General features: G+C 46.5%; 1 protein-coding gene and 1 non-coding gene across 4 annotated transcripts in view; both read right to left on the bottom strand.

Annotated features, from left to right (window-relative positions):
* IL34 (interleukin 34) overlaps positions 1-22,407 on the bottom strand; it is a 71,523-nt gene that overhangs the window by 36,985 nt on the left and 12,131 nt on the right. The window contains exon 1 of one of the 3 annotated variants that reach the window (XM_055413176.2): positions 13,748-13,875. The exons of the other annotated variants lie outside the window; for them this stretch is intronic. The gene's annotated coding sequence lies outside the window, so the exon portion shown is untranslated. Of the gene's footprint in view, positions 1-13,747; positions 13,876-22,407 lie in introns of those variants that run through there. 3 annotated transcript variants of the gene reach the window in all.
* On the bottom strand, positions 12,070-12,176 carry LOC129547409 (U6 spliceosomal RNA). Its single transcript, XR_008684082.1, has one exon. It is a non-coding gene; the product is annotated as a U6 spliceosomal RNA (small nuclear RNA).

Genomic DNA, 22,407 nt, shown 5'->3' with positions numbered 1-22,407 from the left:
CTTTTAACAAAAACACATTATCCTGATTAAAAATCCTTAAGTAGGATTCAGTGGATAATTCCTTAATATGATAAAATATATAAATCTCAGCTATAAGCCAGCATTCTGCTTAACTAGAAAACAACAGACACTTTCCAACTAAAGAGAAATAACGCATGTGTGTGCATTATCACTGCGCAGGAGGTACTAGCCACTGCAACTAGATAAGCTAAAGAAATGAGAGATAAAATAACTGGATGAAGGGATACAATGGATGGCATGGTGACTATAATCAACAATACTGTACTGTTTATTTCAAAGTTGCTAAAAGAATAAATCTTTAAAAGTTCTTGTTATAGAAAAAATTATAACTACTTGTGATGTTAATTAACTTATTGTGGTAATCACTACATAGATATACATATATCAGATCATTATGTTTGTATCCTAAAATGGATACAATATTATATGTCAATTATATCTCAATAAAAAACTAAAAAAGAACTGTATGGGAGGAGGTAAAATTGTTTCTATTTATTGATGAAATAATTATAAGCCTAAAATGGCTACAAGAATCAACTAAGAAACTACTACAAACAATAGCCAGTTAGAAAAGACTCCACAAAAAATATGCATCTAGGAATAAACCTATCAAAAAAACGTGCAAGATACATAATAAAAAACTAAATAATACTAAAGGACACAGGAGAGTTAAACAAATGGAAGCTACACCATGTTCCTGGATAAGAACATTCAACATCATCAACATATCATTCTCTAAAGTTAATGCACACATTTAAAAGAATCCCAATATATTTTATGAAACAAAATATTTAAATGGACAACAAACTCATATTTTAAAGTGCTAAAAAGCAGAGACATTACTTTGCCAACCAAGGTCCGTCTAGTCAAGGCTATGGTTTTTCCTGTGGTCATGTATGGATGTGAGAGCTGGACTGCGAAGAAAGCCGATCGCCAAAGAATTGATGCTTTTGAACTGTGGTGCTGGAGAAGACTCTTGAGAGTCCCTTGGACTGCAAGGAGATCCAACCAGTCCATTCTAAAGGAGATCAGTCTTGGGTGTTCCTTGGAAGGACTGATGCTAAAGCTGAAATTGCAATACTTTGCCCACCTCATGCGAAGAGTTGACTCACTGGAAAAGACTCTGATGCTGGGAGGGATTGGGGGCGGGAGGAGACGGGGACGACAGAGAATGAGATGGCTGGATGGCATCACCGACTCGATGGACATGAGTCTGAGTGAACTCCGGGAGTTGGATGGACAGGGAGGCGTGGCGTGCTGTGATTCAGACATGACTGAGCGACTGAACTGAACTGGACTGAACTGAACATGACTGAGCAACTGAGCACACATGCAACCTCATTGTCACTTCAGAAAATTAAATCCACACTGAATCACCACCAGAGTAAGTAAAGTCCAAACAACCAACAAAAGCAAGTGTTGCAGGAACTCGAAATAACTGGAACTCTCAGACACTACTGGAAGGAGGGTAAATTGTTACATATCTATTTGGAAAACTGTTTGGCGGTATTTTCTGAAGTTGAACACGTGCATATCCCATGCACAAGTTCTCATAAGCAAATACCCAACAGAACTGTATATATATACACACAAGTACAAGCATAGACACCAAAAGCAGTATGTTACAATATTCAAGGCAGCATTATTCGTGATAGCCAAAAACTGGGAAACAACTTAAATGTCCATCAGCAGAAGAACAGATTTTTAAAAACTCACAAATTGAGCAAAAAGAAGCCAAATACAAAAGAATCCATTTATATAAAGTTTTAAAAAGAACCCGTCAAAACCACTGCATGACATGAGAAATGAGAATGATAACTAGCTTTTGTAAGAGGGTGAGGCGGTGACTGCTCGGAGGCCAGAGCGGGGCTCCTCACGCCGGTACTGCTCCAGCATGGCTCGCTCTATTATGCGACAGTCCATCAAGCAGCATACTTACAATCAGTCCCCTTTTCTGTACGTGTGTTACACTTGTTTTTATTAAAGCAAATCCAGTAAAAACACCAACACATGGGAATGTAATTATATAACAGATTTTAAAGTTCAAATAGAAAAATGAATAAGAACAGCCTGAAAGAGATCTAAAAATAAGGGGAGCAGCCCTTCAATACACTAAAAGATATTTTTATATATTATAAACCATGACAAGCAAAATAGTGTGAACATGAATGAACGTGAATAGCCAAAGAAACCAATGAAAAAGATTAGCAAGTTCTGAAATAGACTTACATATATATGAGAAAATAAGCTTATGAAAAACAGTTTATGATTAAAATAGCTTCTTAATTCAGCAGAAAAGAGATAGCCATCTGAAAAAAAAGTTGATTTATAGTTCACAGCATACATCAAAATAAATTCCAAATGGATCAAAATTTGAATGTAAAACCATAGAAGAAAATAAAGAACATGTTATCTTGAAGTAGGGAAGACCTTTGTACCTATGATTCAACACTGAGAAGCCATAAAAGAAATGACTGATGAATCTGACTGCAAAAAATGAAAATATGTGTACACAGAACCAAAAAACCATCAATAAAAGAGAAACAGTAAATTGGACACAACTTTTATCATAGGCAAAAGGCCATCCTTCCCTAATAGATAATCAGTTCCTAGGAAAAAGGCAACAATCCAATTTTTAAAACAAGCAAAGAGCATTAACAGTCACAGAAAAAGAAATAGAAACGGTCTGTAAACATGCTCTAGGCTAACAAAGACTCAGATGAGGCACTGCTTTTCACCTACCAGACTGGTACAAATCCAGCGACGTGACAACTTAACAAGCTGGCAAAGATGTGAGAAAACAGTAGCTTCTCATCCAAAGCTGGTGCAAACTGGCACCAACTTAAGGAGGGCAGGTTGGCAGTATCTCTTGGAACTACAAATACAGACACCTAGCAACCTCATTTCTGGGAATTTATCCTGCATATGGAATAAGCACTGGCAAAATGCCACATATACAGCAGTGTCTGTGATAGCAGAATGGAAACTGCTATCACATAACAGAACTGCATAATATATTCAGTGAAACAAGCACGTCTCAGAACAGTACCGTGTATTCTGTTTCGTAAATTGTGTTGGCAGCGGTGACAAAGCACTATATAGACATAGATACGGATGCTATTTCACAGCTAGTAGATGCTATATATAACACACTTATACGTATCTATGTTTGTATTTGCATAAAGAAATGCTGTATTAGAATAATACATACAAAAGCATCCAAGAGCGGCAGCTCTGAACCTCCTCAAGATGGTGCATCCTTAAGAGAAGATGCTTGTTAACCGATTCGATGGACTTTTTGTCAGGATGATGAAGTGAACTGGAAAATGCATATATTGCAAGTCCAGAGATTTGGGGGGTCATGAGAGTGGCCTTATATCAGGAGATTCCAAAGCTTTGTGAAGGGTCAGCGTTCATTAGGTTAAATCCAATAAACTAAAAGCAGTTCTCTGGAGGAGGAGAATACTGGGTGGCTATGGAACAAGAGCAACAGAAAAACTTTGACTATAGTCCTTTGTTACAGAGAAGGTGATGGCACCCCACTCCAGTACTCTTGCCTAGAAAATCCCATGGACGGAGGAGCCTGGTAGGCTGCAGTCCATGGGGTCACTACCAGTTGGACACGACTGAACGACTTCACTTTCACTTTTCCCTTTCATGCATTGGAGAAGGAAATGGCAACCCGCTCCAGTGTTCTTGCCTGGAGAATCCCAGGGATGGGGGAGCCTGGAGGGCTGCCATCTATAGGGTCGCACAGAGTCAAGTTGATTCACACGATTGAAGCAACTTAGCAGCAGTCCTTTATTATACGATGTTTAAACTATGTGAATGGATTACTATTCAAAACAAGAAACAAGAAAAGAAGAGCTGCAGTTCACAAGCTCCGAAAACTTGATCAAGACCCACAGAACCTTTTCCATCTCATGTTCCAAGATCCTCTATCTGGTGTCAGGGGTGGGGGCTGTGGGAGAGAGGTTCAAGAGGGAGGGGATATGTGTATTATATACAGCTGATTCACTTTGTTGTATAGCAGAAACTAACACAACATTGTAAACACCTATACTCCAATAAAAAAACAGCCTGTCATTTATCAACAGGCCATGTTAAATATTCACAAGGAGTTTTACTACAGTGTAATATCTAACTCACATTGCCAGAAACATCTTTTGTCAATAATACTGTCCAAAAACACTGTGAGATAGAAAGGTCTTGAGCAACTCACTTACCCTCCCTTAAACTTCAGTTTCTCTTTGGCAAAGCAGAGCTAACGACACCCCCAGAAATGCCGTGGAGTACAAGTATGTGAGTGTTTCCAGAACCACAAAGTGGCACCAAACTAGCCCTGTGTGTACAACAGCCACGGAGAGGGGCCTGGCGGCCACTCCAGGGTCCTCACCTGGAGAATCCCACGGACAGAGGAGTCTGGTGACTGCAGTCTATGGGGTCTCAGAGAGCCTCGAGACTGAAGCAACTTAGCACACACACATACAACAGCCAAACCTCTGCTAGAATCAATGAGACCTGAGGGAGGGCACTTATCAAAGGTCAATGTGTCTAAGAATCACCTGGAGAGGCTGTTAAAACACAGGCTCCTGGGCCCCACCCTGAGGTGTTGTTCAGTAGGTCTGGGGCCCACGACCTGGCATTTCTAACAAGTTCGGGTGATGCTGATATGCTAGTTTAAGGAGCACATTTGAGTGTCTGTTCCAGAGCAGGGCTCCTCAAACTGAGATGTGTATACAAATGACCTGGGAATCTTCTTAAAATACAGATTTATAAGGTCTAGGGTGAGAACCAGGACTCAGCATTTCTTTTTTTTCTTTTCTGGCCATACCAGGTGGCTTGCGGGATCATAGTTTCCCAACCAGAAATTCTCCCAGACTAGTGAAAGCACAGAGTCTTAACCACTGAACAACTAGGGAATTCCAATGACTCTGCATTTCTTTTTTGTTGGGATAGGAGGGCATGCCATGAAGCTTACAGGATCTTACTTTCTCAACCAGGGGTTGAATCCAGGCCCTTGCTAGTGAAAGCACAGAGTCCTAACCGCTGGACTGGCAGGGAATTCCCAGGACTCTGCATTTCTAACAAGCTCCCAGCTGTTATAAATGCTCCTGGTCTGCAGACTACACTTTGAGGACTGATTGTGGACTATCCAGCTCTACTTGCTTAGACAAGGAAACTGTGTATGGGAAAAAGTAAATGACTTATCCAAGGCCACTTGGACAGAAAAGTGAAACACTGCCAGGGGGACTGCCATTCCTCAGGATGGCAGCCTTACCTGCCATCCCCAGACCTGAATCACAAGCCTGCCTCAGCCAGCAATTGACACCAGCCCTTTAGAAAACGGTATGGAAATTTGCTGCATCATACACAGCCCTCCACGCTTCTGAGAAATCAATCACTTGCCAGGGAGTTTAGCTCAAATCACCAGTCTATTCTTTTCCAAAATGCACTTTTGGCCAAATTATTTCTTTAGCTGAGTCACCTTCCCTCCATAGACTCAAACCTTTGAGAGGCCTTGCAACTGAAACTTGAGGAAGACACGAAGTGCTTCTCAACATGTGTAGTCTCACTGTGGGGAGAAAAGGGTGAGGAGAAGTAAAAATGGGGTGGGGAAGCTGATCCTTGGGAAAGCTGAGGAACTTCCTGATACATGGCTCCCTTATGACCTCAAATGGAGAAGGGAATGGCAATCCAATCCACTGTTATTGCCTGGAGAATTCCACGGACAGAGAAGCCTGGTGGGCTACAGTCCATAGGGTCGCAAAGAGTCAGACACGACTGAGTGACTAACACACACACACACACACACACACACACACACACACACACACACATGACCTCAAATGGACTTCCCTGGTAAAGCGTCTGCCTACAATGCGGGAGACCTGGGTTCAATCCCTAGGTCGGGAAGATCTCCTGGAGAAGGAAATGGCAACCCAGTCCAATATTCTTGCCTGGAAAATCCCACGGACAGAGGAGCCTGGTAGGCTAGAGTCCATGGGGTTGCAAAGAGTTGGACACTTTCACTTATGACCTCAAACCCAACAGAATTGCACTAAGAAGAAAAGTGATGACCAACCTAGACAGCATATTAAAAAGCAGAGACATTACTTTGCCAAAAAAAGTCCGTCTAGTCAAAGCTATGGTTTTTCCAGTAGTCATGTATGGATGTGAGAGTTGGACTATTAAAGAAAGCTGAGCACTGAAGAATTGATGCTTTTGAACTGTGGTGTTGGAGAAGACTCTTGAGAGTCCTTTGGACTGCAAGGAGATACAACCAGTCCATCCTAAAGGAAATCAGTCCTGAATATTCATTGGAAGGAATGATGCTGAATCTGAAGCTCCAATACTTTGGCCACCTGATGTGAAGAGCTGACTCATTTGAAAAGACCCTGATGCTGGGAAAGACTGAAGGCAGGAGGAGAGGGGGACGACAGAGAATGAGATGGTTAGATGGCATCACCGACTCAATGGACATGAGTTTGAGTGAACTCCAGGAGTTGGTGATGGACAGGGAGGCCTGGCGTGCTGCAGTTCATGGGGTCGCAAAGAGTCCGACATGACTGAATGACTGAGCTGACTGAACTCACTCTATCACCCTGACAAAAAGTTCACTGAATTGCAGATTTATTACAAACATCTTCTTTTCAAGATGCATTGTCTCTGAGCTGCCAATCTTTCATACTTCCGGATGAACTACTCTAACATAGGAGGAAGCAGGTGGAATTTTGGACATAAAGTCTTTGGAGCAATTAAGGCAGAGAGCACAGCTACTGGTAAACCATGGCTGCAACCTTGGCTCTGCACCACATTCCCCAGGAGGACCCAGCCCCACCCCTGATGCCTTCCTGGGCCTGGCTCTGCCAATCACCTATTGTGTGATTGAGTAAATAACACAGTTCTAAAGACTTTCAGAGCTGGAAGGTTCTAATCCCAGAATCTCAATTTCTAGTCCAAAAAAACACATGGTCGCTGGTGGCTTAAGTTTGGTTTTCCCAGAAGGAGAACCTGAGACAGGGTTTCAGTTTTATATGAGTTTTTGAGTGCAAGCTTTCCAGAGAAACCTTTAGGTGAAGGACCAAGGGGAGAGGATAGGGATGGGCACGTCTTGGAGGCCTAGAGCATTTTTAAATAACATCAGAGTCCTCCCAGCCTTGGGCAAGAAGGCTGGGCATATGACCTTGCCAGGGGATATGACCCCATCAGGTAACTCTGGCAACGTGGCTTAGAAAACAGCATGAGATCTACTGTCCGCGGCATTTCAGGAGTAGAAATAACAGTGGCTAAAGGCAACCTGGTGGGCACCAATACTTCCAGTTCTGAGAGACTCTCAAATATTTTTCTAAACAAGAGACCCTCTAAATCACAAAAGACAAAAGATAAGAAAAGAATACAATCATTTTTTTCATTTTCAGAAGAATCCTGGAATCTGTACTTAGAATAAGTCCTCATGGCCCCCCCGATGCCCCCACACACTGCAAGGTGACCCCTCCCCTAGCTCCACCCACTGTCCACGCACTGACCGCCAGTTACTCATCAGACTGACTCCTACTTCAGGATTTTGTCTGTTCCCTCTGCCTAGAATGCCCCATCCCAGAATTTTGCCCAGTTGACTCCTTCTTGTCCAGTGAAACATCACAGGTACAGAGAAGCCTTCTCTGACCAGCCAGGTCATTCTCTGTCACACTCTCTGTGGCACTTCTGCAGGGTGCTGGCCTCTGCCATCATTTTAACTGTGTTCATATGGGTGTTATCTTGTAATCATAAGAATGAGACTTGTTGTGATCTCATCACTGTGTCCCCAGAGCCTAATGCACCCAGAAGACGGTAACATCTGATGAAAAACATCTGCGTGAGTAGGGCATTTGGGTCAGATGCTGAAATGCCAATAGAGAAGGAGAACTAGGTCAGCTAAACACTCAACCCAAGAAGCTGGAGGAAAAACCCAACCCAAGGCCCAGGTGGGGAAGGAGAGAATCCACCAGGAGTTTCCTTGGCTACTGGATTCCTTTCTCCTCTCCCAGTTCCCTCAACGTGGGACCCGAGTTCGCACCAGCCCTGGGGAGATCCTTCTTCTTTCAGACGGGCACAAACCTCCCAAACGACCAAGGGAATCTGGATTCCAATTCTAGCTCTGAGCCTCCCCCTTCCTGTTGGCACCTGGGTGGGGCACAAGGATCATGCCAGTCTGGCAGGGGTTCTGAGAGCACCACTCCATGGCGCAGTATCACTCAAGGGCACAGCGCTGCACATTCAAACCAAGCCAGGTACACTCCTGCCCCTGGCTGCCTCTGTGACTCCCCAGCTCCGGGACAGTCTCCGTCGCAGCCACCCCAGCTCTGGGCGCCTGAGATGCCTGCATGTTACCCAGCTTCTCCTACATGCCAGGACCTGTGCCAGGTGCTTGCTCAACCATTTGCCTGATGACACTGAATTGTAATCAGTACCCACATCTCGTAAAAATGTTATCTCCATTTTCTAAGTGAGGAGATTAAGGCTGAGAGAGCTGGCCACTGGCGGCAGGACACCGTTGGTGAGTGAGGGGCACTGGCTTGGGCCGTCGTCCGTTGGCCACTTCCATCACTTATTTCAGAGGCCTATCACCACGGACGCGCTGACGAGAACAGCCCTGGGAGGAAGCGCCACGACCTCCATTTCACGGAGAAGGAAACTGCCGAGGAGCTCGCGGCCCGCCAGGCCGTCTCCACGGCACTGGGAAACGCAGCCCGGCCGCCTGGGTCTGGTCCCTGCGCTCTGGCTGCCCAGCCGCCACCGGCTCCGTTTTACAGATGGCAAAAGTCCCTGGAGAGGCGAGAGCGGTGCGGGAGATCCGGCGGAGAGGCTGCGAGCCGGGCCCGCCCGAGCCGCGCGCTCGCACCCGTGGGGGTCTGCCCGTGGCAACGGCGCCGCGCCCTGACGGGGCCCTGGCTCTCCCGGGGCGGCTCCCCTGCGGTGGCAGGTGCAGGCAGCTATGTCTGACGCTCGGGTTCTCCCCGCCCCTGCCCTCTGCCCGCTCCCCCCTTCTCCCCATGACTGGGCACAGAACCTGGTCTCCTTGAGGGACGAGGCCCCTGATTCTCCCGAGGCACCTGAATTCCCATGCCCTATTCTAATCTCACAGGCAGTACCAGGAATGAAGGGTTGGTTTCACATTCGAAAGTCAAGCATTGTGAATTCCTCCCCCCATTAGCAAACTAAGAAAGAAAAACTGATTGCCCCAGCAGATGCAGTAGGTTTTGTCCCTCTGACAAAATCCAGCATCCCACTTCCAATGAATCTCTCAGCAAACTATGAAGAGAAGGGAATTTTCTCAAGCTGCAAAACGGCATCTATAGAAATTTATATGATGAACGACTGAATGCTCTGTCCCTAAAAGAGGGAATGAGATGAGCTAATAAAAGAGTTCAGCAAGGTTGCAGGACACAAGTGAAGTGAAGTGAAACTCGCTCAGTCATGTCCGACTATTTGTGACCCCATGGGTATTCACTCCATGGAATTCTCCAGGCCAGAATACTTGAGTGGGTAGCTGTTCCCTCTTCCAGGGGATCTTCCCAGCCCAGTGATTGAACCCAGGTCTCTGGCATTGAAGGAGGATTCTTTACCAGCTGAGCCACCAGGGAAGCCTGCAGGACACAATCTACATACAAAAATCCACTGAATTTCTATTTATGAGCACCAAAAGCTAGAAACAATCTCAATGTTCATCAGCAGGTGAACGGATAAACAATTATGGTAGATCATACAACGGAACACTACTCAGCTATGAGAAGAATGAACTGCTGAGGCACCCAGCAGCATGAATGACTGAATCTCAAAACAATTACTGCTGAAAGAAGCCAAACCACCCGGAAAAAAAGAGTATGAACTGTGTCATTCCATGTACTTAAAACTCAAGAAATTCCAAACTAATCTACAGGGACGGAAAGCACAGTAGTGTTTTGGGGAGAGAGGAATTTAAAAGGGCACAAGGAACTTTAGGCAGTGACTGGTATAGGCGTTATTTGGCTTACTGCATGCATAATCAAGAAGTAGGGAAAACCATTAGGCTGTTCAGTGAAAGTGTTAGTTGCTCAGTTATGTCCGATTCTTTGTAACCCTATGGACTGTAGCCTGCCAGGCTCCTTTGTCCATGTAATTCTCCAATCAAGAATACTGGAGTGGGTTGCCATTTCCTTCACCAGGAAGTCTTTCTGACCCAGGCATCAAACATGGTCTCCTGCATTGCAGATGAATTCTCTACCGTCTGAGCCACCAGGGAAGCCCTAGGTCATTCAGTTCAGTTCAGTTCAGTCACTCAGTCGTGTCCGACTCTTTGCGACCCCATGAATCACAGCACGCCAGGCCTCCCTGTTCAGGTATGACCTAAATCAAATCCCTTATGATTATATAGTGGAGGTGACAAATAGATTCAAGGGATTAGATCTGGTAGACAGAGTGCCTGAAGAACTATGGACGGAGGTTTGTAACACTGTAGAGGAGGCAGTGACCAAAATCATCTCAAAGAAAAAGAAATGCAAGAAAGCAAAATGGTTGTCTGAGGAGGCTTTACAAACAGCTGAGGAAAGAAGAGAAGTGAAAAGCAAGGGAGAAAGGCAAAGATATACCCAACCGAATGCAGAGTTCCAGAGAACAGCAAGGAGAGAGAAGAGGGCCGCTTTAAATGAAGAGTGCAAAGAAATAGAGGAAAATAATAGAACACAACGGACGAGAGATCTCTTTAAGAACACTGGAGACATCAGGGATGGCCATGACAAAGGACAGAAACAGCAAGGACCTAACAGAAGCAGAAGAGAATACACAGAAGAGCTCCACAAAAGTAGTCTTAATGACGTGGATAGCCAGGATGGTGTGGTCACTTACTTAGAGCCAGACTTCCTGGAGTGTGAAGTTCAATGCGCCTTAGGATCCATCGCTACGAACAAAGCTAGTGGAGATGATGGAATTCCAGCTGAGCTATTGCAAATCCTGAAAGATGATGCTGTGAAAGTGCTGCACTCAATATGCCAGCAAATTTGGAAAACTCAGCAATGGCCACAGTACTGGAAAAGTTCAGTTTTCATACCAATCCCAAAGAAGGGCAATGCCAAAAAATGTTCAAACTTACCATACAATTGCGCTCATTTCACAAGCTAGTAAGGTTATGCTCAAAATCCTTCAAGCTAGGGCTTCAGCAGTACATGAACCAAGAATTTCCAAATGTACAAGCTGGGTTTAGAAAAGGCAAAGGAACCAGAGATCAAATTGACAACATTCATTGGATCACAGAGAAAGTAAGGGGATTCCAGAAAAACATCTACTTCTGCTTCATAGACTATTCTAAAGCCTTTGACTGTGTGGATCACAACAAACTGTAGAAACTTCTGAAAGAGATGAAAATATACCAGACCACCCTACCTGTCTCCTGAGAAACCTGTATGCAGGTCAAGAAGCAACAGTTAGATCCGCAAATGGAACAACTGACTGTTCAAAATTAGGAAAGGAGTATGTCAAGGCTATATAGTGTTACTCTGCTTGTTTAACTTATATGCATAATGCTGGGCTAGACAAGTCATAAGCTGGAATCAAGATTGCCAGAAAAAACATCAACAACCTCAGATATGCAGATGATACCACTCTACTGGCAGAAAGTGAAGAGGAACTAAAGAGCCACTTGATGAGGGTGAAAGAGGAGAGTGAAAAAGCTGGCTTAAAACTCAACATTCAAAAAACCAAGATCATGGCATCCAGTCCCATCAATTCAGGGAAAATTGAATGGGAAAAAGTGGAAACAGTGACAGATTTTATTTTCTTGGGCTCCAAAAATCACTGTGGACAGTGACTGCAGCCATGAAATTAAAGGACTCTTGCTCCTTGGAAGGAAAGCTATGACAAACCTAGACAGAGTGTTAAAAAGCATATATATCACTTTGTTGACAAAGGTCTGTAGAGTCAAAGCTATGGTTTTTCCAGTAGTCATGTACAGATGTGAGAGTTGGACCATAAGGAAGGTTGAGCAGCAAAGAATTGATGCTTTTGAATTGTGGTGATGAAGAATACTTTTTTTTTAATATGGATCACTTCATGAATTTGCATATCATCATTGCACAGGGGCCACGCTAATCTTCTCTGCATTGTTCCAGTTTTAGAATATGTGCTGCTGAAGTGAGCAAGAAGACTCTTGAGAGTTCCTTGGACTGCAAGGAAATCCAACCAGTCCATCCTAAAGGAAATCAGTCCTGAATATTCATTGGAAGGACTGATGCTGAATCTTAAGCTCCAATACTTTGGCCACCTGATGCAAAAAGCCAACTCATTGGAAAAGATCCTAATGCTGGGAAAGACTGAAGGCAAAAGGGGAAGAGGGAGGCAGAGAATAAGATGGTTAGATACCATCACTGACTCAATGAACATGAATTTGAGCAAATTCCAGGAGACAGTTAAGGACAGGGGGTCCTGGCGTGCTTCAGTCCATGGGGTTGCAAAGAGTTGGACACAATTTAGTGACCAAACAACAACAATTGCATAATCAAAATTTATCACACTGTGCACTTTTATGCAGTTTATTGCATGTCAATTTTACCACAATAAACCCATTCTTTAAAAATTGCATATATACTGAGGGGCTAGAACAGGAAAAATCTAGAGCTGGAAAGTATAATAGAGGTTACCAGGGCATGGAGAGAGGGAGAAAGGAAGAGTTGTCTAATATGTACAGAGTTTCTGTTTGAGATAATGAAGAAGTTCTGGGAATAGTGATAATAGTTATGCAACATTGTAAATGTACTTAATACCAATGACTTGCACACTTAAAAATGTTTAAAATGGTAGTTTTTAGAGATGCCCTGGCAGTCCGGTAGTTAAGACTTTGACTTCCAATTCGGGATTGTGGGGGGTGTGATACTAAAATCCTACATGCCAAAAACCAGAACAACAGAGGCAATACTGTGACAAATTCAATAAAGACTTTAAAAATAATCCAATAAAAAAAACTCTTTTAAAAAATGGTGCATTTTATGGTGTGTGTGTGTGTGTGTGTATTAGTCGCTCAGTCATGTCTGACTCTTTTGGATTGTATAGCCCACCAGGCTCCTCTGTCTATGATTTCTCCAAATAAGAATACTGCAGTGGGAAGCCATTCCCTTCTCTAGGGGATCTTTCCTGACTCAGGGGTCAAACCTAGGTCTCCTGCCTTGCAGGTAGATTCTTTACTATCTGAGCCACCAAGGAAGCCCTATGTTATATACATTTTACCACAATAAAAAAAGCAAAAACAACTAAAAAAATATTGCACGTAAGTGGACATGTGCATTTTTGGAGAAAGAGGGGAGTTGTCTGCTTTTCTCAGCCTAAGGCAGAGAAAAGACAAGTCTCCTCTCACAGCACAAGACTCTCATAATCCTTTCTTTGCTCCATGGAGCCAGGATCACCAAGGGGTCAGGCTCTCATCCCTGGAGTCCACCCCTCCCCTCATATGATGATTGACTGGCCTCAATGCTTTTGCACTTGCTGTTTCCTGAGCATAAAGCCCTTCCCCCATCCCCTGCGAGCCTAATTCTCTTTCCTCCCATCTCCCCTTCCCTTACCCACACCCTCCCAGATACTTTCACATGCTGCCCTGGACCCACAGAAGATCCAGTTTGCTCCAGCTGCTCCCTTTCCAAGGGAGCTGTCCCTCTGTGTGCCTTCCGTCCCCACCCCACAGCACACGCACCCCACCCCCCAGTGCCCCTCTTCCTGTGACCTGATCGCAGTGTCCTGAGCCAGGTGGGCGGCCACTGTCTCTGTTGTAGTTGGGAGGTCCTCAAAGTCTCAAACTTTTTCTAACTCTGTCTCCTGACTTTTCAATTATGATTTAGGCATAGCATAGCCAATCAACTTCCAGGAGAGGCTGAGCCTTCTTTACCAATTCAGGAATGTCCCTAGTGGAGAACAATGGAGAAAACAGAAATCTGGGTGAACAGAGCAGCTTTGTTTTTCATTTTTTGGCTCATCACAGAGGATGGACTGTGGGGACTCGGGCAGGCTGAGCATGGTGCCAGGGAGCCTGGCTTTGGCTTCTCCTTACTAATTTGGGACCTAGAGACCAAATCAGTTCCTGTCTGTAGGCCTCACTTCACTCATCTGAAAAATGGAGCTTGAGAAACTCCTGTTTGAACTGAGTTGGGAAGGAGTGGTGGAAGGGAAATGGGGGTGTTTGCAGAGGTCCCCGCTATGGAGAATGTGTTGGTCACGCAAGGCCCAACTTCCCGCAAAGGTTTGGCCTCACACTTGTTGAGTTTGGGTTCAAGCCGTGCTCTAATAAGACCATTGGCAGGAACACAGGCCCTGGCGCACAGGCTCTGTTCTGGCTCAGCATCAAACTTGCTTTGTTACACCTTCCAAGGGCAATGGGGCCTGTGTTTCACAATAGCTATCATAGCTGTAATTAAACAGCTATGCATTAGTAGTTTTGAATCTCCCACCCCTCTGGAACATAAGCCCCACTGAATTCCCAGCTCAGTGCCTACCATGAGGAGAATTCAATCACCGTGTTAATTAATTAATGCAGAGAGACCAGCAAGGGAGGCCTGGTCTGTCTTTGTAACAGGCATCAGTATCGCAGCTAAGGTAGAATCGGAGGCAGTCCTCTGTTCCCAAGCCACTTGGAACGGAGAGGTCTGGGGCCAGGAGGAGTCAGTCGCCAACCTTCCCCCACCCCCCCCATCACACACATCAGTCTGACCCAGGACCCTCCCTGGTTCCACCAGGACCCCTACTCTTGCCCACGCCCCCTGTATAAGAACCTGAAACTTGGAGGGGTCAGAGTTAAATTCTGCTCTACGTGAGTTCCTGACCCGAGCCTCCCCCACGTGCCAGGCCGGGGATTGGCACACGAAGACAAAAAGCTGCAAGCCCAGCTGGCGGGCGGCCAGGGGACGGAGGACGCGAGGCTGGGAGGGCCGGGGCTTCAAACCCGCCCAACGGACAAGAAACTGCTCAGGGAGAGCGCGGTTCTTCACGCCCTTCCAGAAACGGCTGTCTCCCGAGACGGGGCCCACAGACTGGCGGCACAGTGGGCGCACCCTCGGGTTCCGCCACAACCCCCGCCGCCCTCCCCGACTTTCCCTCAGCGCCTCAAACCCGAGCCGGCCTCGAGCCCAGGCAGAGGGAGGCCGGAGCCGGCGGGACCGTCAGAGCGAGCGAGCCCTTGGTGTTAGACTCCAGCTTCCGAAACGTAGGCGACAAAACGCCTGCGGCGCGCGACGTCTCCAACCTGTCAGGTGCCCAGCTCTGTCGGGTGCCCTGGCTTTTCCCCGTGTGCCCTGCCTTTCCGTCACATGCCCTGCCTTTCCCTCACGTTCCCTGCCTGTCCAGCAGGTGCCCTGCCTTTCCGTCAGGTGTGTTGGCGGATCCCATCACGTGCCCTGCCTTTCCGTCACGTTCCCTGCCTTTCCAGCAGGTGTCCTGCCTTTCCATCACGTGCCCTGGCTATCCCATCACGTGCCCTGCCTTTCTGCCACGTGCCCTGGCTTTCCCTCATGTTCCTGGCTGTATAGCACGTGCCTTGCTTTTACATCAGTGTCTGGCTTTGCATCAGTTGCCGACACCTGTCTTTCCACATCTTTTCCATGCTCACACCAATACATGAGAGTGTATATATACATAGAAAGGGCATTTGCTTATTTGTGTAAATAAAATAAGATCACCAGATCCATATAACTTGCTTTCTTCTCCATTGGCACAGAGGACATATCTGCAAGTCAGCAGTCTAATTTTTTATCCCATGGAGTGAGCACGCACAATCAGATATCCCCTTTCATAAACAGGGTCAGAGCAAACAGAATGAAGGTTGAGTATTGTAGATGTTTTCAGTTGCACCGAAATCTTTCTTTTTATTTTCCTTCTCTTTTTTCATCTGCAGCCCTACACAAGCAACCCTGATGGACGCTTTCACTACCTTCTTCAAGCTCCTGTACGTTTATAAAGAAATACACAGGCAAATACAAGTGTGGGGTTTGGGGTCAAGTTTGGCTTAATTTGGAGTCACTTTGACAGAAGGGGATCATATTAACACCCATCTCCATTTCTTACTTTTCTCAATAATAAAATCAATGATAAAATCCTTAAGGGAAATCCCTCCAAATCTTTTTTTTTAATTGTAGTAAAATATACACAAAATTTAGCATACAGTTCAAGAGTGCTAAATATTTTCATGTTGTTGTACAATATCCAAGACTCTTCATGTTGCAAAACAGAAACTCCATAGCCATTCAACAACTTCTTTTCCTCCCGCCTCATCCGCACCGGCCACATCCTGGCCACCAGCATTCTACTTTCTTTCTCTATGAATTTTCCAGCCGGGAGTAGTTTTTATGATCACTTCCTGGCCTAGAGACTCTAGGATCACATGAGTAGTGTAAATTTAATCCCAAATCCAAAAGAGGGCAGATGTGTGATTATACATTTCTAAAAGGAGACCTTCCTCTTCTCCAACCAGACCCAGTCCAGGTTAGAAAAGCTTTCTCCTCTGCCTTAGTGGTTGAATTTTTTCTGGCCTTACTTCACTTAAAAGAGATTTAAACCCTGCAGAGTCTCAGCTGTATGCAGGGATCTCATTTCTACCTCCCTGCTTCATGTAGGCTCAAAATTTTGGCCCTAGTCTCTATGGCTATTCCAGTCTACTTTCCTGGGTTATCCAGACCAGTGAAGGGCCCTCTGGGAAGGCAAAGCAGCCTTGCTCCCTCCCAACTTCCTTTACCCAGGGGCCATCCATGCAGCTCAGCTATGCATAAAAAAATGTGCTGATTGTTTTGTATCCTGAATTTCTGGATCTTTTCGTAGTTTCCCTGAGAAACTATCAAATCTTACAGCTCACTGAAAAGGAGCCTCACTTACACTTCTGTTTCCTTATGTTGGTTTTAGCTATAACCTTACACGGCCTTTTTCTTTATTCCTCTCATGAACCTAGAGCTCTGGTGATCAGCAGGCAACAGCCGGGTGCTCAGAGGAAACTAACAGAAAGAGGGAAAAAGAGTCAGAGCTCCCAGTCAGTGCTGGGGACGGCCAGGGAGACGGTGCTCCCTCTGCTTCAGGGGTGTCTGGGGCCCGTAAAATCAGGGTTGATAATGTTCAGTGTCCATGAGAAGAAGCTGGGACTACCTCAGCTTGAATAAAAGGACTAAAAGGACAGTGATGATCAGCAGCATAATAATAGCTAATGTGAATCACTTTATGTCGTTTAATCTCCTTTCCACCACTAAACGTGCACGTCAATACCAGAGTTAGAAATTCTTACCCTCTTTATTTTTTTTTGGCTGTGCCTTGCGACTTGCAGGATCTTAGCTCCCTGACCAGGAGCTGAACCTGCACCCTCAGCAGTGAGAGTGCAGAGTCCTAACCACTGGACCTCCAGGGAATTCTCTCACCCTCACTTTAAAGATAAGGAAACCAAAGCTCAGAAAGCTTTACAAGCTGCAAAAAATCACACAGCTAGCAAATGGGACAGCAAGTATCAAATCTGAATATGTCTCACCCCAAAGCCCTTGCTGCTAACTCCACATTAGAGGTCGGTCTGGAGGCAAAAGATCACACTCTCCTACCCAGCTAGAATGTGACTGTGACGCTAAGGGAGGCCCAGCATATGAGATGAAGCCCCAAAGAATCTGAAGCTGGACGGGTAAGCTGAGCACCCTGCAGCTTCAGAGAGGGACACAGAGGTTGCCTCCGGGAATCAGCCTCTGAAGTGGCATATGCACAGAGGATAGGAATATGAAAAGAAGGAGTAGCTGAATCAACTCAATGATTTGGGAAGCTTCTGGGCTCAACAGGGTACCCTCCCATCCTTTTCCAGTATCCCTCACTTCTCCCAGCCTCTGTCATCTCCCCAGCATCCTCTCTTCACCCAGTTTCCCTTCATCTTTCCTAGAATCCCCTCATTTCTCCCAGAAGCTTTATCAGCAGGTCCATTCCAGAAACACGTTCTCACATCAGCCAGTAACACCTCATCTCCTTAAGTCTAATGCACAACTGGTTATAAAATGCACCAAAATTATATGTGACACTGAGAAAAAACAAACAAAAAAAACTGTCAGTTAAATTGTGATTTGCCATTGATCTTGATTTCAGAGGAGGTATTAAAATGCAGGGAGTGGGAGAAAGGTGGGTTTTAGAATCAGTGGAATATGGTAACACTAAGAGCCTTGGTGAGCATCTTGCTGTCTTTCCTGAGAGTTACAGACTATTTCCATATGCAGTGTCTTGCTGTTAACGGCTAGTAAGCATGCACTGTATGCCCAGAACCACCGTAGGCTCTTGGGGATTCAGTTCTTTGCCCTTATGGAAATCACAGGCTAGTTCGTGATCTTGGGAGGCAGGCCCAGAGAACATGTACGGAATGAGTCAAGGCTAGTCTGCATGGTGTCGATGGTAAATGTAATAAGTGCTTGAAAAAGGATGGATCACATTCGGCCAAAGTGGTCCAAGTAGGCTTCACGGCAGGGAGAAGGGGACTCAAGCCAGAGGATGAAGATGGAAAACGGGGACGAGAGACGTTCCTGAGGAGGGAGAGTGGGGATAAAGTGAGCAAGGAATGGAGACGAGGCTGCAGGGCGAGTGCTCGGGGCAGCAGAGAAGGTCCTTTGTCCAGAGCTGAGGAGCAGCATCGGGGTATCACCGGAGTCCACGCTGGACAGGCAGGACAACGCCAGATTGCAGAAGGCCTTCAACGCCACAGTGTGCCAGGCGCCATGGAGCCAGCACAGGCTGTGAGCAGGGGAGTAACCTGGGGAACACACTCAGGAAGCACTGTTGTGCAAGATGAGCAGGAGGCAGAAGCCAGGACATTAACTGCTCCTCTGAGCCCCGTGATGAAGGAAGGTGACCTCTGGGGGGTCTTTAATGGAGGTTCACATGCCTGAAAGGGCCTGGGGAACAGTTCTTATAGGAGGTCTGAGCCACGCCTTGAGGGAAAGGACTCCCAGACCCTTCATAGAATTGTTCCTACAGGGCCTGGGCCAACTGGGCATTTGCCTGCTATATTCACAGGAGGTACAGCTATATGAAGAAACATCCTCTACTCGGTAAAACTGGTACCACTTATTAGATGCAAGGGCTGAAGAACACATTGCCTATATTTGTACAGAGTGTCAATCGCCATATAAGTGGGTCCTACCTGGTGGTCCAGTAGCTCTGTGATCCCAATGCAGGGGGCCAGGGTTCGATCCCTGGCTAGGGAACTAGATCCCACGTACAACAACTAAGAGTTTGCATGCCGCAACTAAGATCCAGCACAGCCAAATAAATAATTTTTTTTAAAAATCACCATATAGGGAATTCCCTGGTGGTTCATAGGTTGGGAATCTGCCTGCCAATGCTGAAGACATGGGTCCGACCCCTGGTCCAGGAAGATCCCACGTGCCACAGACCAACCAAGCCTGTGCGCTGCAACCACCGAGTCCATGTGCCCAGCAAGCCTGCGAGCCTCAGCTAAAAGTAGCCCCCGCTTGCTGCAATCAGAGAAAGCCCACGCGCAGCAATGAAGACCCGGAAAAGCCAAAAACAAATAAACCAGTAAATGTGTAACGCCAGAGTGAACCCTAATGGAGACTATGAACTTTAGCAATGTATTAGTATAATAATAATGTATTAATAATGATTCATCAACTGTACCAAACTTATCACATTAATAACCCATGTTAGTAATGTGTGGCACTGTTTCTGTGGTGGCGTGGCTGTATGGAACTGTCTACACTTTCACCTCAACTGTTCTGTAAATTTAAAACCGTCCTTAAAAAAACACTAATTATTACCAAAAACTGAAAAAGTATACAGTGAAAATGATTCATCCAGTGTTATGGGTTTTGCCAGCAGATAGCAGATAGTTTAAGTTCCAGATTCTAAACCAGCCTCAGCTTCCTCCTCTGGGGTTGACAGTCACGCATTATAGGCTCACAGGTTCCAGAACACTGTCGCTGGTTATGTTGCCTATGTGATTTCCGTGGACAGGGAGAAGAGGAGTCTTCTCTGGGCTGGGAGGCAGACCAGGGCAAGCAAAACCAGGAGGCACCTTCTGCAGAGATGTCATCCAAGAAAGGTTTCCCAACTGCGGGAGGACACTGGAAAGTACCTGGCCCCAGCCCAGCCTCTTCTGGGCCAGCTGGTCTGCTGGCCTCTGTGCCTAACCCACTTCACTGGGGCCTGGGACAGAGCCTCTAAGGAGGCCAGCAGGAGGGCTCCACAGCCTGACACGAGTTCAGGGCGGGGAAGGGCCTGCAGAGGAAGGAGGGCCAGAAGTGTCACCACCCTGCCCTGGTGTACCCCTCCTCTCTGAGGCCCTGGGAAGCCCAGATCACCTTCTTCATCCATGAAATAGCACTTCCCGGGCCCGCTCCCAGGGTGGCAGTGAGGGCGTCAGGAGGCAGTGGGGAAGAAATCTTAAGGGTACGTTATGCAGCCAAACAGCAAGTGGCACTGTTCCTACTGCTGTCAGATCAGCTACCAGTGTAAAGCCTCCAAGGCACCCAAGGGGAGAGAGAAAGACTCCTGATTTCTAAACACGTGAATTCACCTCTCCAAGCCTCAGTCACCTCATCTGTAATATGGGAGAATCCTGGGCTCTGTATGGATTGGATGAGATAGTGCCCAACTGGCATGGAGATGCCTTTATCTTTATTTTCAAAAAAAATTTTGGCCACGTGTAAAATCTTAGTTCCCCAACCAGGGATTGAAGACTGGTCAGGGAACCAGTCTGCAACAGGAACATGGAGCCTTAACCACTGGGCCCCAGGGAAGTCCAGAGATGTCTTTACATGGTAGCTCCCTGCACCTTCAGAAGTTGTCAAGGCTAGCCCCACGAACTGGGTCATTCTGTAAGGCCGCTGCCCCTGCCAGGGCTCCCTCTGTAACTCTGAGGACACAGGAGGCCATCGTACTGCCACTGTTAGGGATGGCATCTATTGACTTGTGGATGCTAAGCCTGGGAACTTGGACAAATTGAATCATGCAGACAAGGTCTTGGCACCCAAAGAGCTGCGTTGGAAAAAACACAGTTGCAAAAAAAAGACAGAATGAACTCACTCAACAGTTATGGGAAAGACTTGGAACCCTGAAGAGAATTGTCAAGCAGGGTCCTGTTTACCAGGAGGTGAAAGGGGATGAGTGACCAGGAGCCTGGCTCTCAGTCCAGGCCAGTGTTGTCTGCCAAGGTTTAACCTTGAACCCTGGAGCCAAGCAGGTCGGGCCTGGCTCTGTAGAGAAACCAGGTAGAGGGAGCGGGGCAGCTGTTAAATCCCTGCCTTGTGAGAGTGTCAGCACCCAGGGACTGCCGGCCAGGGGCAGGGGAGCAGGGAGTAGCCAGCTTGCAGAGGCAGAGGGCTGGCGCCAGGCTGCTTGGGTTCTAACTCCAGCTCCGTGGCCTACTGGCTGACCTTGGGCGGGAGACTTAAGCCTGGGAACTGGGAATGGGGCCTCAGTTCCCAGCTGTAAAATGGAGACGATAGTAGCACCCACCATCTGGGCTTGTGGTGAGGATCTCAGATCAAGCCGGTTCAGCATTTAACAGTCTGTACCCAGAATGGCCGGAGAAGGCAATGGCAAGCCACTCCAGTACTCTTGCCTAGAAAATCCCATGGATGGAGGAGTCTGGTAGGCTGCAGTCCATGTGGTCACTAAGAGTCAGGCACGACTGAGTGACTTCAGTTTTCACTTTCACACATTGGAGAAGGAAATGGCAACCCACTCCAGTGTTCTTGCCTGGAGAATCCCATGGATGGGTGAGCCTAGTGGGCTGCCATCTATGGGGTCGCACAGAGTCAGACATGACTGAAGCGACTTAGCAGCAGCAGCAGCAGTACCCAGAATGGCAGCAGCTGTTATTTAGAGGAAGGCTGGCAGCATGCCTTCCCCCCTGCCTGCCCACTCCCTCTGACTTGGGTCCCATCTTTACACAGGCCTGGACTGGATCACATCACAGAGGCACAGAGCCTAGGAAACCCTCTGGCCCTACCCTTGCCTCGTGCAAGAGTCTCATCTGCAACTTGCCCAAACTATCCTTACATGCCTCTGCTAACGGGGGGCTCAGCACTCCATAAGACAGCCCATTCCACATTCAAACAGCTCTGATCACAAGTTCTCCAGGTGGATCTAAAATCTCCTCCCTTTCAAACTGCCCCTTAGTGGGAGTGATTTTTTTTTTTTTTTTTGCCAGGGACTTTCCAATGTCTGGAACCTACTCATCCCACAAAAGCTAGGAGCCCTCTGGGAAGGGCCACAGTCATTCCTTCAGGAAGTCTGCCCTGAACCTCATCCTGAACATCTCATGCAGAATAGCACAGTTGCTCTCCACAGGGATACACGAATCTTCTCCAGTGCTGGGTCCATGAGGCAAAAAGTCTTGGATGTGTCCATAACCTGACATTAATAATA

Source organism: Moschus berezovskii, chromosome 22, assembly GCF_049115385.1.
Source record: "Moschus berezovskii isolate FMDL1 chromosome 22, NW_MosBer_1.0, whole genome shotgun sequence".
NCBI lineage: Eukaryota > Metazoa > Chordata > Mammalia > Artiodactyla > Moschidae > Moschus > Moschus berezovskii.
Note: the sequence above shows the minus strand (reverse complement) of the source record. Positions and strands in the feature narration are given on the sequence as shown.